We start from the raw sequence: 12,791 nt of genomic DNA on the forward strand, positions 1-12,791 counted from the left end.
AACCTATCATCCAACACCATCTAATCAACTAAACCATGGCACCAAGCACCCCATCAAGTCTCCTCCTAAACACCTCCAGTGATGGTGACTCCACCACCTCCCTGGGCAGCCCATTCCAATGGCCAATCACTCTCTCTATGAAGAATTGCTTCCTAACATCCACTCTAAACCTCCCCTGGTGCAGCTTGAGACTGTGTCCTCTTGTTCTGGTTCTGGTTGCCTGGGAGAAGAGACCAGCCCCTGCCTGTCTACAACCTCCCTTCAGGTAGTTGTAGACAGCAAGAAGGTCTCCCCTGAGCCTCCTCTTCTCCAGGCTAAGCAACCCCAGCTCCCTCAGTCTCTCCTCACAGGGCTTGTGCTCCAAACCCCTCCCCATCTTGGTTGCCTTCTCTGGACACGTTCCAGCAACTCAACATCTTTCCTAAACTGAGGGGCCCAGAACTGGACACAGGACTCAAGGTGTGGCCTAACCAGTGTGGTGTACAGGGGGAGAATGACCTCCCTGCCTTCCCCGAAACCCCACGCAGATTTGGTAACAACTGCTGCTCTCTTCTCTCTGCTTCTCCCACCTTGAGCCACCCTCCCTTGGGCGCTGCCCTTTCATATTTTGAGAAAGCAGAGTTTCTGTTTTTCAGTGCCAGCTTTGCACGTCAGCAGCCACTGCAGAATGATCCCTCGGGGGCCTGTTTATTTTGCAAGCCAGGGTCATACCCTGCAAGGCTGTTTTCCGCCACATCACCATGAACACCCTGGGCTCTAGCTGCTTCAAAATGGCAGCCTATTGTTCAGTGTCCCAAGCCCTGCTTGGAACCATGTTCCCCTAGCTCCTTTCTGTGACCTTTTTATCCCCCAGTGCTTTGGGGGAAGTGGGGTTGGGCTCATTCTTTTTTCTAAGAGGCCCATGCAGCCCCTTTTCCTGCCTTCCTCCCAACATTTTGGGGCAGTCCTAATTTAATTCAGCATGAGCCCCTTTCAGAACTGCAGGGTTTGGGGCTAGCCATGCTCCCTATGCCGGTCTTGTAGCTGCAGGGACATAGCCCAGTCTTTGCAGAACGATGTCTGCAAGAGGGAAATTGTCTTCTGGTCTGCTCAAAAATAGTTTCAAGTTACAAACAAATAAAATATCAGAGGAGGGCAATGATGAGCAGGGCTTTGTTCTGCAGCTTTAGGATAACAGTGGAAACCAGGGGAGCCATTTACCACCATTTGTCAGAAAAGATGGCAAAATGAGTAGAAACATTCAGAGGCTGGAGCCTGGTTAGGCAAGGACAGATTCTCCTCCCTCATTGACCACAATCTCCTCCCTCGCTGGCCAGAAGCTTTTCCCTCGCTGAGCTTGGGGATTCTGACACCTCTCCATAGAAATGACTTTGCTCCACCTCCCCCTGACCCCTCTGCCTGCACCCACGTTAACATTGTGTACCCATTAGTTCTCACAAAAACAGCTTTTTGCAGGAAGAGGGTGGGGAACCCCAAGCTGTGTGGCCCCTGTGGAACATTCTTAGCTAACCTGTACGATCTTTGACTAACGTTTTAGGGCTCTGAATGTTTTCACATTTTCCTAGTCAGGCTGAACGCCCTTCCAAATCATCAGCCTGACCCCACCCATGCTGATTTATGCTCCCTGAGAAATGCAATTGTAACTATTTCCATTAAGAGAGCTCTCAAAGCCCTAAATGGCTCCAAAGTTGCAAAGAATGCCCCAGCCTGGGACTGCAGTGCCCCAGGCTCCCTAAAAGCTGCTATTGTATGTTCCTGAATTTGGCTGTATTTGGTGCTTCCAGCACGTGTATGTGTGCAAGGCACACTATCTGCTTACTCCTGACGTGGTGCCCACTGAGGCTTTTCCCCAGGTAAGTGTCTCTTTTGCTTTGTCCTATTACTTCCAAAATTTGCTCATGCCCTTTGGTAATAAGCTCTCCAGAGCCCAGGATGTTATTGGTGTTTATTTTGGGCTTGCTTAGGGTTTTGCTAACAAAGAGGGCACAATTCTTGTGTGGTTCTTCACAGGATCACAAAGAATAATAAAGGTTGGAAGGGACCTCTGGAGGTCATATAGTCCAACTGCTCTGCTAACTCAGGTTCACCTAGGGCAGGTTGCGTGGGTACGTGTCCAGGTGGGCTTTTAAAGTTTCCAGAGAAGGAGACTCCACAACCTCCCTGAGCAACTTCTTCCAGTGTTCTGTCACCCTGAAAAGAAAGAAGCTTTTCCTGAAGTTCAAGTGAAACCTCCTATGTTTTTGTTTGTCCCTGGTGCCCCTTGTCCTATTACTGGGCACCACTGAAAAGAGCCCAGGCCCTTTCTCATGACCACTTCATACATTCGAGGGATCCTTTCTCAGTGTTCTCATTTCCAGGCTAAAGACTCCCAGGTATCTCAGCCTCTCCTTGTAAGAGAGATGCTGCAGACCCCCTCATCATCCTCATAGCCTTCCACTGGTCTATCTCCAGTAATTCCCTCTCTGTCTTCAGCTGGGGAGCCTGGAACTGGACACAATGCTCCAGATGTGGTCTCACTAGGGCAGAGTAGAGGGGGAGGAGAACCTCATTTGACCTGCTGGCCACACTTCTTAATGTGCACCCCAGGCTAGGGTTGGCCTTCTTGGCCACAAGGGCAGGTTGCTGGCTCAGTTCTGAGGACAATGTGTTTTATTTCAGACAGAAGCAAGCCCCAGCTCGCACTTAGCACGTGTGAGCCGCTACAGAGCGCCACATTCACCTACGGAGGTATATGAAGGGTAATGATAACGTTGCCCAGAAGGCTGACACATCAAAGGCCAAGGAGCAGTTAAAATGCATTACGAGCTGTTGGCAGTGATTGGGGGTAGGGGGGTGGAGGGGTACTTGTGCATGGCTGGATTTGGACGGCCCAAGTAAATGGAAACCCTCTGCATTAATTGGTACACCAAAGAGATCTGGAGGAAAATGGAAGCTGATGGAAAATGACAAACAAGGGAAAATACAGATAGCTGGGTGTGCTGACCTGCGGCGAGGCGCTGCTGATTAACTTGTGGTTCCCTACTGTGCCCTGGGAAGCAGAGCAGAGCTGGGAGTGCCCCACCAGCAGCTCGCCCGGCACTCTGGTGGGAGTGGGCTGAGCCCCACAGGCAGCATCTGCAGCACTGCTATTCCAGCACAGCTGAGTGGGTAGTTAGAGGTGAGACTTACCAGGTGTCTTGTGACACCTGAACACCATGGGACAAGAGTTTAATTATTTTTAATGATGTGGGGGAGGGAGAGGAGGCTGTGCAGTGCCTGGTGTCACAGAGCAACAAAAGCTGGGAACTCCAAGGTAGATTTGCACAGAGGCCACCCGCTGCCTAAACCGGACGGCGACCAGCACAGGCAATGCTGAATGACACAATCCCATCTCTTACCAGGATACCCACATTCCAGCTACCATCTTGTGGTTTATTACTGATGCTTCAATCATACACAAACAGCTCCTAACCTAAGTGCCTAAGTGTTACAGTGCCAGCCATACAAAAGCTGGTCATACTGGCTCGGTCACAGGATGTTAGGGGTTGGAAGGGACCTCCACAGATCATCAAATCCAACCCCCCTGCCAGAGCAGGACCATAGAAGCTAGCACAGGTCCCACAGGAACACATCCAGATGGGCCTTGAAAGTCTCTAGAGAATGAGACCCCACAACCTCTCTGGGCAGCCTGTTCCAGTGCTGTGTAGCCCTCACAGTGAAGAAATTCCTCTTCATGATGAGGTGGAACGTACCATGCTGTATATCCATTGCCTATTGTCCTATCAAGGGTACAACTGAGAAAAACCTGTCCCTTCCCTCTTGACATCCAGCCCTCATGTGCTGACTGACCAGCTGAAGCAGGACCATCACCTCTCGACACAGCCTGGCCATGCTGGGTAAGTCATGCCCTTGCAGACCAACCAGCTGACAATGGGGGCAAGATACCTGTGCTGATGGCACTGGGAAACTGGTGCCTACCTGGGTGTCTTTCTGCACTGGGGTTGCAAGGGCAAAAGGTTCTTTGTCTTCTCTCTGATCTGTAATTGGGTTTTCAGTAATGGATTTCCAAAACAATTCCCCAAAGCCATCCTGTCACTTGATCTTTTATCTGGACATCATGTGGGTCATCCTGTTAGGTACTTCCTAAGACCTCTTGCCATGATCTTACCTAGTTGTCACTGGCTCTGGTTGACAGCACTTTTCTACTGTTAGCTTTAATTAGATCCCTTGTGGTCTGGTTGGTTTCCTATTCTGCCACACCAGTTCCCTTGCAGTCCGGCAGTTCACTTCATTCTTGTACCCAACGTGTTAACTCCGCACTTTGCATGTTCATCTGTTGCAGACTTGAGGAATCTTTGTCATAACTGTGCAGAAGGTGGTGTGCTTCTGGTGACCTGGGGATTTACAAGGTCTCTTTTCCCTCACATCATCTGTTCAGTGCATGGAAGAGGGGAAAGAGGCTGCTCAAACTGACAGTTTCTCCTGACTGTGTGTCCTTCTCCTGGCAGCTGTATGTGTGTGATGGGCATGGAGTCAGGGCAAATTCCAGAGGGACCTTTCTTTGTCCTTTCCCTGAATATACTTAGTGAAAAATGAGTGAGTGAGGAGTTGGCAGAAAGGCAGAGAGTGAAAGCGTGATGCTCTGAGCAGCCATACCTGAGCAGGTGGGGATGACTCATCTCTCTGAAAGCTTGACTCCTGCTGACCTGTGTCTGACAGCCTCTTGTCTTGTCTCCCAGCTCATTGTCATGGATGACTTAAAGCATGGCTCAGCTCTGCAGCCTCCATCCCACTGTCCTGCTGGTAGTCTCCTTTCTTCCATGGGTGTCAGAGGAAAAGCCTTGTTTCCTGCTTGGGCCATGGACCCCCATAGCTGAGTGGGAGAGGCAGGATTTTTTTCCACACTCTTCTCTTCTAGTGGGGGCATAAAAATGAGCATCACCAACTTGTTTCTGGCACATTCCTGAAAAATTCCTTGCTTCTCCCATAACTTTGAGACACACATAAAGAATCTGTTTTCAGTCTTGAAGCTAAGGAGAATCATCAATTCTACAGCTATTTATAAATGAGAATTGCTTTGTAATTCATAATCTTAAGATGCAGTTTTTAAAGTGCTCTCATCCTTGGAGAAAAGAGACCCTTTAATTTTTGGTGACTGATGATGAAGTGCTTTCTAAAGGTGACTGAGCACAGCACAAAGAGCCCCACATATATTTATTAGCTTATTAAGCATAATTGATTGAACGTAGTTGCTAATATTAGCTGTGCCTTTTGCAAGTGAAAAACGCTGCTTGTTAGCTAGACAGTTTTTGGTCAAAGAACAAAAATTAAAGCATATGCAGCTTACTGGAGAATTGTGTTATCTATCAGACAAGTAGCAGAATCATCACTGAATTGCTCTTGAAGTGCCAGATTGGGTAACACACATAATTAGGCCCCATTTGATTAGATATGTGCCCACGATAACAGCCACACTCCCTATCCACGTATTAATGTAGCCTTGAAATAAGGGGGAGGGTGGCATCAGAGCACATCTGAAGCCTCCCTGAGGAGACTTCTGGAACACAACCTATGTGCTGATTTCCTGTCTTCCTGTGGTTAATTTTTTGTTTTATTATCTTTCTTTTTTTTAAAACAATGCATGCCTTCCATCTCAGAGGTGATACACTGCCTTCCATCTCAGAGGTGATATACTGCCTTCCATCTCAGAGGTGATATACTGCTTTCCATCTCAGAGGGGATATACTGCCTCCACGAAATGTCACTGCACTTCTATCCCTAATCACATGCATCATATTTTAAAGCCTAAAGCCTTCCTATATTTAGGAATTGCCACATCCTGGCAATTGGCAAGGCTGCTGCAAGCTGTTTCTAGGAGGTGGGAATAATCATCACCTGGAAGCCAGCCCATCTCAGATCCACTCTCCTCTCCCAGCCCAGGACAGCCCATTGATGGATAAAGCCTTCTGGATGTTCTTTCAGGCTGTGGCAGGAGCCTTGTGAAGAGACTGTAAGGTTTCAGCAAGAACACTGATTTTGCACTGGATCCAAGCCTTTGAGAGGGCCTGCAAGTGCTGAGCTACTGCCAACCCACAGGCAATGAGCCTGGAAGGTACTGTTTGGGTAACAGTGGAACCCAAGAGAGTTTGTTTAGCTGTAGATGCAGTATGAATTGTTCCCACAGTTTATTTTTACATGCTTAAGAGGTGAATGAGTTTGGAAGGGTTGGAGAGAATCAAAGAATTAGCATAACAAATTATTATTAGGGGTTATTCATACAAAATGAGAGACATATATCTCCTGGTCCAACAGTGTATGTCCAGGGCTGATGAGAGTTGTTGTGTTTGCAGTAATGCCTACTGGGAAATATTTTAAAGAAGCCTTTTTCTCCAGTAAGGAAGATGCCAAGATATAGAAGAGTTCCCCCAGATGAAGGCACCAAGGAAAGACTGGTCTGTAGCTGGGAAACCTAGGCAATGTGTGCTGAGAGAGGAATGTGGAGCCAGTGTGTCCTGGCCAGTCTGCTCCAGAGGGCTAAGGTGCATCTGGTTAGTCTGGCCATGTCAACTATCCCACCACCTGGCATCAGGGGACCCTGTTTGGAGATAGATGATAGAGAGAAAACCAGCACTGAAAGTCTGTGAAAAATGAATGCACAAAGATGGTTTAGGATGTCATTTAGCTTTTTGCAAGAGGAGGGCTAGCCCAAGCATATGAGAAACACAGAACAGTGGAGGCAGCACAGAAGACGACTTCATTGCCTGGTTTGGCTGTTACTTGGCACAGAGGAGGGGAGCACTTTCTCCAAGGGGACAGTGACACAGCCAGTCACGTTTGCAGCCCTTTGCTGGAGGGCAAGAACACTTCAAGTTGTGTCTACATAAAGTCATCAAACTGTTACTAGATGCAGTGTTAGGATTACACCTACTGAGGCACCCACTGGACCCACCTTGGGCATATGCAGCATATGATTAGGGGTGAGTCACCTTTCTGCTGCTCTTAACCCTGCCTAGGGGACAGGATCCATAATCCTCAGCAATATAAATTAAGATCACTGGTCAAATTATGCTGAAGTTGTGAAATTCCCACACCCTTCCCTCTTCTCTTTCATTAAGTGCTGTTCTTAGCACTGCTCCCCAAAGCAGTGGAATATTCAAACCGGTTCCTGGCTATTCACATTGGCACCATACTACAAGGTCTGAAATGGGTCAGACCAAACCCTGTGTCTGCCCTAGCTGAGAGCCGGAGGACTCCAAAGGGAATGAAGTTGTGTGTGAACCCTGCAATGCTTGCAGTGATGGCTGTGCCAGTCCTGAACACCCTGCTTTTAGGGTACCTTGCGGATAGCTGCTGCTTGTGTTCGACAGTTGTGCTGGGTATGCCCTGGAACTTGGGACCTCTTGAAGACTTGAAAGGCATCCTTAGGTTGTAGGGCTGGAGGCCTGGCAGATATATGGGTGGTAGAACCAGTCTTGAGAGAGGCCTGGAGGTGCCTGAAAGGCACAGTGGATGTGCTGAGTGTGTGAGTGGGAGCGCACACGTGTTTAGGCAATATTGGTCCCTCCTGTGATAAATGGGTCTGAGTACAGTTGTGTGAAATGCTGAATTTCTGCTTCTGTTTTCCAGAACAGAACAAACTGGGGAAGAAAAAAAACAAAACACAAAACAAAAAAAGGAGAGAGAGAGAAAAAGAAAAAGAAAAAAAAGTTTCCTGGAATTAAAACAGCCATGTTCAGAAAAGTCTCCATGTTCTGTTTTGACATTTTGGGGATCAAAGTGAAGCATTTTGACGTTTCAGAGGTAGGAGTGTTTTGTTTCAATTTGTTGAACTGACATGAAATGCTTAGTTTCAAGTCTGCTTAACATTAAAGTAGGCAGCGCCTCTCCTTGGGTTCGTGTCCCATTCTCTCTTCTGGGCTGTGCTCCCTGGGAGCTCTGCCCAGCTCCCATAAAGCTTGGGCAAAGTCCACGTTGTTCTCAGTAAATGCAGCTCAGCCACAAGCCCCATGCACAGGAAAGAGGAGGCCTTTTTGGGAGAGTTCATTTTGATGCTGAGCTCGATTAAAATGAAAAATCTGGGGGCAGCTGGAGCAAAGCACTCCGTTCCGGTTCACCTCCAACAAAACATCCTTTCTTGTCAGCAGCACCCCTGTCTTCCCACAGGCACTTTTTGTGTTGCAGAAGCTGTTTTCTGATGGAAAAAAAGGAGGAGATCTCCCAGTGAGCATCTGCATAGGTGTTGCTGTGAGCTATACCAACAAACTTCCTCAGGCTGCAAACTGCTCCCCTGGACTTAGCAGTGAAGCTGTCCTTTAGGACCACTTGAGCAGTTCATCCAACAAGCTAAAGACCCCAGCCCACCTGCTCCTTGGGGGCTGGAATAAGAACAGGAGTTTCTTTTAGGACATCAGAGATTGTTGTTTGTTTTGGTTGGGTTTTGTTTGTTTGTTTGTTTGTGGTGGTGTTGGTTTTTTGTTTTGTTATAAAAGTGGACGTAGAAGAATTTTAGCTAAAAGTCAGTCTAAAAATTGCCTTGGTTCATTCTCAGCAGCTCTCAATAGGACCAGGCAGATCCTACTACTTATTGTAGGGGATAATTGAACCCTTCTCCCTCCCCCTTTCCTGGGCAACAGCTTCAAAAGATCTCTGATTTTGCTCACCAATCAAGTAATCTCATTTGCAAAACAGCTGCAAGGGCCCTGCAAGCAGAAGGCCGGGGGCCTTTGTTCAATAGCGGCTTTTGGGGACACAAAGGAACCATAAAGGTGATGGGGCTGCAGCCTGGACAACCACAGCTCCTGGACTGTCCAGGCTGGGCTCCCTCCCCCACTGCTGTAATTTCAGCCCCCGAGCTTGAGGATTATGCAGGGTCTGAACCCGAGGAGCACAAGGTGCATCGCAAATATTCGCGTCTACGAAAATTATTCCTGCCTTGCTTTGAAATCCGAACCGGGGTTAATTTCTGCCCCCTTCCCCCAGTCCGTTTCCTCTCCCCTTTCATGTACCTGTTTGCATAGACTGTCATCGTAAGAATCTCCATTAAAATTGAAAGCCTCCTTCCTGCATGTCACCTCTGGCAGCCCCCTTCCGCTTGCCCTGCGTGACTTTTGGAGGGCTGGAGACCAAAGGTCCCCTCCTCGCAACGCCTCCCCAAGCCCTGCATTCCCCCTGCCCTGAGCCCTGCTCCTCTGTTGCTATAGGAACATCGATCAGCGAGGGAGTGCCGGAGAAAAAGAACAGGGAATCGTCTTAATTATTTAATGATTGATTAATACATGCTTATAGAGCACTTCAAACCAGTGCATCCTTCAGTAAATGGTTTATTGCCTGGGCAGGTGGTGTGATTTGCTGAGCATCCTCCTCTCTCATTGGTTTGGGTGGGAGGGAATGGTGGCAGGCAGCTTGCAGATTTTGTGCTCATTGTGTCCTCAAGACTACTAGCAGCTCTGCTTCGGGAGAATCATTTAAATGTGAACCTTCCCTTGAGGCTGAGGGAGGTAGGGCTGCTCCCAACGCCCACTACTGAGGCGGCTCCCAGTGCCCACCACTGAGGCTGCTCCAGTGCCTCCATTGTAGCGACCTGTGTTCAGCTGCTCTTTGAGCAGATTTCATCCACCTGGAAAGAAGGATCAGGCTTGCTTCTTCAGGGGGATGGATAAAGAGAGGAGCCCTGGGGGAGTGTTTGCAGCTGGTGCTGCAGCGTGCTGCAGGGAGACTTCTTGGCTCAGTTGCTCCTCTCCTGTTGAGTGGTAGTGTTTTTGTCAGGAAGCTATGGAAGCTGTTGCTAAAATCTGTGTGTTCTGTGCCCAATTGGAAGGACTGCACAAGGAGGCTGTGCTGGCTGCTTGAGGAGGTAGGGAAGCAGGAGCATATTGCTGGTGCCATGTCTGCTGCCTTGCTCCCACACCCAGCTGAGAATGCCAGCTAGATCCATACCTGATGATCGTGCTGGTTGTGAATCCTCATCCTTGCCCAGCCTGACCTGTGCAAGCCAGCCTGCCTCTGCTCCCTCCACTCCCCAGGACCTTCTTCAAGTACTGTAAACTGTAAATGCACAACATCAGCTAGCACTTGTGTAGCACCCTGTCCCTGATGCTTGCCCTCTCTGGCTTCCTCCCCCCTTCTGCTAACAAGCTGAGACTATCCCAAGGTGTGGTGCAAGGTAAATGCAAACTGAATAGCTTTGTTTCACCAAGCATAGGAGAGTCTAGGACATGCAACACAGTGCCCTGTACGCTTGAGAAATGAGACTTGCAGTCTGAATGGCTTTGGTGTGAGCTGTCATGCACCTTGGAGACCCATAGGGCTGTAATGACCTCAGTAAGAAGCCTGGCTCTCCTTAGTGGTGCAGGTGGTGAGAGATGGGCTGATGCAATAGGATACAGGCAGTTGCTGAAAGCTGGTGCTCCCTGTCTGAGTCAGGCAGGCTCCTTCCCTAAAGCCTGCAGGATCATGACTGATGTGATGGAGGATGGTTGGAAGAGTAATAAGTATAGCTGATGCTGTTTGAGAGGCTGCTTTCCTTAGAAACATAGAATCAATAAGGTTGGAAAAAACCTCAAAGATCATCAAGTCCAACCTGTCACCCAACACCTCATGACTACTAGACCATGGCACCAAGTGCCAGGTCCAATCCCCTCTTGAACACCTCCAGGGATGGTGACTCTACCACCTCCCTGGGCAGCACATTCCAATGGCTAACAACTCCCTCTGTGAAGAACTTTCTCCTCAGATACTGCCTTGTAGGAAGCACTAACAAACAACCTGAGCTAGATGCTATGGGATGGGTGCATGATGAGCACAACTACCTACATTTTAAGTGGAAGCACAGAATGAATAAGGAGACCGGCAAAACAAAACAGATTTGCCCTGGATCCACACGGATATTTAGGAGTATTAAAGGTATTAAAACCTTACTCATTTTAAGGCCTCTCAGTGCCTGTGAATACGTCTGCTGTAGAGCAGTCATCCCATAAAGATGCCTTCACCTGTGGCAGTCACCTCCCTGGTTTGTTTATTTGGCTTAATCATGGATTGCCACAAAAAAAGGCTATGCTTCAGCTGAAGAAAGCAGAAGGAGGATTCAATCATTCCTCTGTATTAGTTCAGCACTAGAGGGGGATGTAGCATGTGCTTCCAGCACATTTAATGTGTGCATGTAACAATATACAGCAGTGTTTATGGGGAGGCTGGCTTTGTTAATTGTTGCCATGAAGATTTTTCTCTTAGAGGGACAATTTTCTTGCACAGGGATAAGAATCAGAGAGGCTACAATTTTCCAAGCCTTGAAACCCACTCAGCTTACGGCCAGTGAATTTCGTTATGTTTAACATGTGGCTTGGCCATTGGGGCTTCAGAACTTAAGTCATTCTTGGGACTTGTTTTTTGGGTTTTGGATTTAGGTTTTTTGTTTGTTTTGTTTTGTTTTTGTCTTTGGTTGGTTTGGGGTTTTTGTTGTTTGGGTTTTGATTGTTTTGTCTGACATGAGCAAACAGCAAGTAGAGGCTGCTCTGTAGCTTGCTGTAGCTCTGGTCCAGGCTGCTGGCTGGAAGGGTCTGAGATCTGCCCTTTTATACCACGGGGACACTTTGTGTTCTTTGCTGGAGGGTTGCAGCCTAGTTGAGTCCTGCAAGTGGTGAGTAAAGTGAAATCTACCTGACTCCACTTGCTCTGAGAGCTGCATGTTTTTGTTCACTCCAAGAAAGGCTCTTTGGCTTTGCAGACATCCTAGTAATAAAAACCAGTTGTCCACTTTGCTCACAGGGGAAAGGCTTTGCAAAAAAAATGCTGCTGCCTCGTGGAGGTTTTGCAGAATGTGGTCAAATTTCTGTCATCTTGGTTTTTCTCCTCTGCTGTACAGTTCTCATTCCATCTTTTACTCCACAGTTCAGAAGCATGTCAGTGTGGGTAGGTGGCCACATGGACACAATGATCTTGAAGGTCTCTTCTGACCTCGTCTATTCTATTCTAGCCAGGGAATTTCTGCCAGTGCACTTGGATACCTTGGGAGAAGAGCAGTCTGGCTGGTGGATGCCACATGCAGATACAAACACAGCTGTAGCAGAAGGTGGGGATGCCACATGCAGGTACAAACACAGCTGTAGCAGAAGGTGGGGATGCCACCTGCTGAAGACAGCCTGTATTTGGGCCAGTGGGTACAGGCTCTTGTGGATATGAATTCTGCTGGTTTGCTCTGTCTGCGGAAGGCCTTCATGCACAGCCCCATGCCCTCCTCTCCTCTCATCCCCTGGGCATCTCACGGAGCTGTGGTTCCCACTTCATGCTGAGGGCAATGTTGGCTGGCCAGAAGAGATGTCCCCATTCACATTTCCACATAGAAACTTTTCTTTCCCTACTTTTAGGGCCTGTAATTACCTCTTTACTCCAGTGCCAGCAATCTTCTATCAGGCATCATTATTAATGGAGAGAAAAGAGAAGGGGAGGGAGAGAAAGAGAGAGCCACAAAACTTAATTTAATCGCAGCACCCCATGCTCAATTTAACAGACACAACAGCTCAGAATGGGGTCCCTGTGCGATGGGAGGGCAGGCAGTGGAGCGTCCCTGGAAAGAATTAATTGTGGATGACAATGTGTAAACAGTGCAGATGAATAGGGCATGCAGGTGTGAGGCACGGGGGCCATCCCGGGGACTTTTTCACACGAATTTCAGCTCCTTCACTGCTGACCTGCTCCCGAAAACGTGATTAGTGTCGGCGTTGGGAAACCATTCAGGGTGTCAGGGCTTGGCACATATTAACTAACCCTGGGGGAAAGGGGAGGGAGCACATTGGGGGGGGTCTATGAAAGGAGGA

General features: G+C 48.3%; 1 protein-coding gene across 5 annotated transcripts in view; it reads left to right on the plus strand.

Moving 5' to 3' along the window:
• The first annotated feature begins 459 nt into the window (after positions 1–459).
• SMOC1 (SPARC related modular calcium binding 1) overlaps positions 460–12,791 on the plus strand; it is a 184,094-nt gene continuing 171,762 nt past the window's right edge. The window contains exons 1-4 of one of the 5 annotated variants that reach the window (XM_068162116.1): positions 460–3,875; positions 4,322–6,091; positions 7,606–7,779; positions 11,951–12,046. The gene's annotated coding sequence lies outside the window, so the exon portion shown is untranslated. The remainder of the gene's footprint in view (positions 3,876–4,321; positions 6,092–7,605; positions 7,780–11,950; positions 12,047–12,791) is intronic. The other 4 variants (XM_068162114.1, XM_068162118.1, XM_068162117.1 and 1 more) reach the window with 4 other exon arrangements.

The sequence above is a fragment of the Melanerpes formicivorus genome, unplaced genomic scaffold (genome assembly GCF_026170545.1).
Source record: "Melanerpes formicivorus ecotype bairdi unplaced genomic scaffold, bMelFor1.0.p_v2 SCAF_62, whole genome shotgun sequence".
NCBI lineage: Eukaryota > Metazoa > Chordata > Aves > Piciformes > Picidae > Melanerpes > Melanerpes formicivorus.